This window comes from Silene latifolia, chromosome X (assembly GCF_048544455.1).
Source record: "Silene latifolia isolate original U9 population chromosome X, ASM4854445v1, whole genome shotgun sequence".
NCBI lineage: Eukaryota > Viridiplantae > Streptophyta > Magnoliopsida > Caryophyllales > Caryophyllaceae > Silene > Silene latifolia.
In genome coordinates, this window is record NC_133537.1 from 173,497,097 (window position 1) to 173,502,378 (window position 5,282).

The 5,282-nt window shown below is 41.2% G+C and overlaps 1 non-coding gene across 1 annotated transcript; it reads right to left on the bottom strand.

Moving 5' to 3' along the window:
- Nucleotides 1-972: 972 nt before the first annotated feature.
- LOC141624093 (small nucleolar RNA R71) lies at nucleotides 973-1,079 on the bottom strand. The gene has a single exon (XR_012533904.1). It is a non-coding gene; the product is annotated as a small nucleolar RNA R71 (small nucleolar RNA).
- Nucleotides 1,080-5,282: the final 4,203 nt, after the last annotated feature.

The following is a 5,282-nucleotide window of genomic DNA, read 5'->3' on the forward strand; positions in this document are numbered from 1 at the left end:
TTTCACCCCTTTCATTCATCTTGCTTGTTTATTTTCATTGTTATTCTAGTTTAGTAACCTTCTACATCAACCCAATTTGTGACACCCCTTAGACACCACTAGTTACAATAGAAATCTCATTTCAACTCCCGTCCCTTGGGATCCGACCTTTACTTGCCTCTTTACTAATTGTAGAGTTGCTTGTTAAGCTATAAATTGTGTTTTGATTCGACCGTGACCAACGACCACATCTTAATTTGTGAACACTTAGCGGGATCGCATCAAAAATGGCGCCGTTGCCGGGGACGGTATTTGTTTGATTTAGATTTTTTTATTGTTATTAGTTGTGTCTTTCTTCACCTTGAGGAAGTAAAACTCCTCAAGGTTTGTTCTAATTGTTTTTGAGTTGTTTGATATTTTGCATGTCTAGAAGGTTACAAAGTGATTTGTTACCTTTTGACCGTGAAATAGAAAGAACCTTGACGAACAATAGGAGACTTGTTAGGAGGAATTTGAGAGGTGTTAGTGAAGTTGTTCAACCCACTAGTGAGTTTGTCAATCCTTTCGCAATAGAAGGAGAAGAAAACCCATTACACAATACCCCACAAAATCCACCTACAATGCCAAAATTCTCGTCACACTCGTGCACCCACCGAGGAGAATCTACCAAATGGTACTCCTACACCGCAACATCTCACCGGAAATTTTATTGCCAAGTCCGCCTTCATCCAACTAGTTGAGAGGAGCCAATTTGGGGGGATGCCTAGTGAGGACCCTCATTCTCATATGGAAACCTTTTGCGATTATTGTGATGCTATCTCTCAAACGGGCGTGACTCAAGACCAAATTAGATGGGTCTTATTTCCTTTTTCCTTAATCGGCACCGCAAAGCAATGGTTGAAGGGCCTTGATAAGGCCACCCTTGGAATAGATTCTTGGAAGAAGTTGGCTCTAGCTTTCTACAAAAAATTCTACCCACCGGAAAAGACCAACATGCTAAGAGCTCAAATTACGGGTTTTAAGCAAAGGGATGAAGAGTCTTTGTATGAAGCTTGGGAGCGGTTCAAGGGAATTTGTCGCTCATGTCCTCACCATGGACTTAGCGAATGGTTTTTGGTGCAACAATTTTGGAATGGTTTATATGAAGATTCTAGGAACATTCTCAATATGGGATCGAATGGGATGTTCACCGAGGTTGATGACAACCAAACTTGGAGCAAAATTGAAGAGATGGCAATCCACAATTCACAATATAGTAGGCCTCGCAAGGCTACTAGAGGAGGAAAGTATGAGGTGGACGTCGTTACTCAATTAGGTGCCCAACTAAGCTCCCATATCGATACAATCAACTTGAAGTTTGAACAAGCTATGGCTAGACTTGAGTAAAACTCAAAATCATCGAAGCATCATGTCAATGCCATGACGGCATCCTCATCAATCCCAAGTGGGATATGTGAGAATTGTGGAACTTTGGGTCATGACCCTAGTGAGTGTAGGGGAACAACCGAACAAGTGAATGCTTTCCAAGCATATAAAAGTGGTACCCCTTATTCAAATTTTTACAATGAAAACACCAAGTTCGATCCAAATCTCTCATACAAAAGCCAAAATGTTCAAAACCCTCAAACAACATACACTCCACCACCCATGAGAAACCAAAATCAAAGACCCTTTTACAATCAAAACCAAGGTTACCAAAATCAAAATCCATACAATCACCAAAATGACCAAGGTTTTGATGTCCAAAAGCGGTCCTCCAAATGCAAAAGAATCAACAAGAATTTTTCACCCAAATGCAAAAAGATAGCCAAGCAAAAGAAACCACCATCAACAACATTCTAGCTCACACCAAGATGTTGGAAACACAATTGACTCAACTAGCATCTTCAAGCTCACAAAGACAAAAGGGGCAATTACCACCTCAAAGTAATCCCCCTAGACATGAAACGGTTAGTGCCATTCACTTGAGAAGTGGTACAAGGTATGAAGCACCGAAGAAGCAAGTTGAGGATGAAGTTGTGGAAGCTAGTGAAAAGGAAGAAATTGTGCAAAACTCCAAAGATGGAGAATCATCAAAAGAAGAAAGTTCAAAGAAAAATGAAGACAAGGCCAAAGAAAAGGAGCCCATTGTGATTAGACTTCCTTTTCCAAGTCGTCAAGCCAAGCCCAAATTTGATGATCAACTTGGAAAGTTCATGGAAATTGTGAAGAATTTAGAAGTCTCAATTCCTTTCACGGAATTAATCAATCACGTTCCGGCCTATGCGAAGTACATGAAAGATATCCTCACAAAGAAGAAGTCAATCCGGAAACTTGAGACTATCGCCTTCACTAAGGTGAGTAGTGCAATACTTCAAGGGAGTTCACCTCCAAAGTTAAAGGATCCGGGAAGCTTCTCAATACCGTGTACCATTGGCGACACGACGATCAACAAAGCCTTATGTGATCTAGGGGCTAGTGTGAGTGTCATGCCGTACTCGGTAAGTAAAAGGTTGGGGATGGGAGAGCTTAAATGCACCAACATCACACTCCAAATGGCCGATAGATCGACGAAGACACCGTTAGGGATATGGGAAGATGTCCCCGTGCGAATTGGGAAGTTTTTCATCCCGGTGGACTTTGTCATTGTTGATATGGAGGAAGATTCCAACATTCCAATCATCCTAGGAAGACCTTTCTTACACACCGCCGGTGCGGTAATTGATGTGAAACATGGTGAGCTCACTCTAGAAGTGGGAGATGAAAGCATAACTTTTAATCTTGACAAAACCATGAGAGCTCCTCGTTTGCATGAGCCATGTTTCATGATTGATCATTATAGCCGAAAAGATGAAAGGAAGAAATCGGAACTCCAATGGAGGAAGAAAATTGAAGATGCTCCATTCAAAGAGCAAGTGAATAGTAACAAGGAGAGCTTGCAAAGCTCATCAAAATCAACCAAGGAAGAAGAGGATGGCCTCATTGGCCAAGAGAAGAAATTGGGAGAGTTGTCTCCATCTAAGCAAGAGATTTTCAATGATCATCTCAATGAAGTTTGTGGTCTTTGGGACGACGAATTTGAAGGGATTTTTAATCCCTACATTGGACATGCCATCGATCATGATCAACAACAAGGGCCACGGTCTATTGAGGACCTCTACCATAATAATGAACAAGCTTTTGATTACTTCTTCAAGGTGTTGAGCAACATCAACAACACCTTGAACATGGCCCCTTGACATCTCATCAAGAATGAGAGTTTGGTGGAGTCCTCCCTAAACCACCACTTGTAAATATTTCTAACTCCTTAACTTACATTTCAATTCTTGTATTGCATTTTTGTCATCTTTGGATTTTTATTTACTTTGATCAAAATAATTGTCATGTAAGAGAGAAGTGAGGGAGGGACTAACAATTTCAATTGATGTGTAGTGCTTTACCTTAGTGTGGGGATGGCAATTGCCTAGGCTATCCATGCCTTAGTAGTGCCCCCACAATGAAGAACACAAGACTTGAAAGAAAGAATGGAAGAATGATAAAGGGAATGCGGTGTGCACGGGTGGAACTGAATCCGTGTACACAGAGGAAGAAACCGAGCGGATTCCCAAGAATCCGCCCGTCTTATGCAATCCGAGCGTCCTGCAGAAAAGACGCCCGCCTTGAACTGAGCTGAATTTTGAAATTTTCTTGACTGTTAAAGAATCCGAGCGGATTTACGAAAATCCGCCCGTCTGAAGAATCCGTCCGTCTTGTGAGAAAGACGCCCGTCTTTGCTGTTTGAGGAAAACAAGCAAATTTTCTCGGGACAGAAATCCGTCCGTCCTTGAGCAAATCCGCCCGTCCGTGTTAAAGCAAATCCGAGCGGATTGTACCAAATCCGCCCGTCTTTAGGCGAGTTTTTGAAAAGGTAGAAGAAGCAGAATCCGCACGGATTGAGCCTAATCCGCACGGATTGCCCCTGCAGTTTTGAAATTTTCGGTCTCTTTAAAACCCCTCCCACCTTCATTCATTCATTCATTCATTCATAAACACTACCCACAACATCAAAACCCTCATCCTCTCCATCATAAAAACAAAAACCCTCAACAACATTCACCAAAATCAAATCAAACCATCCTTCCAACAACAAATTAATCACTCCTTCTTCAACAAAAATCAAAACCAAGAACAAAATCTTCAACCTTTGAGTCGATTCTTGTTTTCATAAAGGCAAAGCCTTTCACCTTCAAATCGATTTGGGCATACTACAAATTGAAGATTTTTCACTCTTTTCTTAGTTAAGCTCATCAATGGCAAGGACTAAGGGAGCAACAAAGGCAACAAAGGCACCAAAGGCTAAGGCACTCTCACAAAGGCAAAAGGCTCTTCAAACAAAGAAAACTTTGGCTATGGTGGTGGCAACACCAAACTTGGAAGTGCAACAACAACAACAACCTTCTATGGGACCATCAACATCTTCTACTCCGGTAATTAATCAACTTTTGCATTATCCGGAGGTAACTTTTATTTCCGATACCCATAGAAATACCTTTGTCAAGTTTGCTATGAAATCTATTCAATCCACCAAATTCATATGTAAAGATGCCTTGGAAAAATTGGGTGTTCTTGAACAAACAAAAGCCTTTTTCAAAGCCATGGGGTTGAAGAAATTGTTTGAAACAAAGGAATTGACATACCCCTCCCTTGTCTTGGAATTTTTAAGTTCTTTGAAAGTCACCAAAGTTGAGAATAAAGAAAATCTCGAGTTTCGTCTAGCTAATGTTAGTAGACGCATTACCTTTACGGAATTAGGTGAAATTTTGGGTCTTAGTGATGAATCGAGTTATCTTAAGCATTATGGAAAGTATGACCCCGAGCCTCTTTGGGAGGCAATCTCCGGGAAGAAATTTGAGGATTTTCATGCATGTCGTGCTCTTTTGGTCCATCATCCGGGCATAAGAGTATGGCACAAGGTTGTGGGAAATACCATAATTGCTAGGAAAGACACCAATCATTTCACAAGACTCGATTTTATTCTCCTTGAATCGGCTTTGAATATCGGAAGAATTCACACCAAGCCTTACAATTCTTTGAGGCTATTGGTTGATAGATGCCTCAATGTTGATAGTGGGAAGAAGGGCACGACCGTTATTGTCAATGGCGGCCTAGTCACGGTCCTAGCTAAACACTTTGATCCTAATTTCAATAAGGATAAGAAGTACAAAGCAAAGGAAGGTGGCCATCTTATTGATATGCATATTATGATTCACAAGTTCAAGTGGGTTGCCCATAACCCCCTTGACACTAAATATGGATGGTTAACTAGTGAAGCTAGATCGTTCACC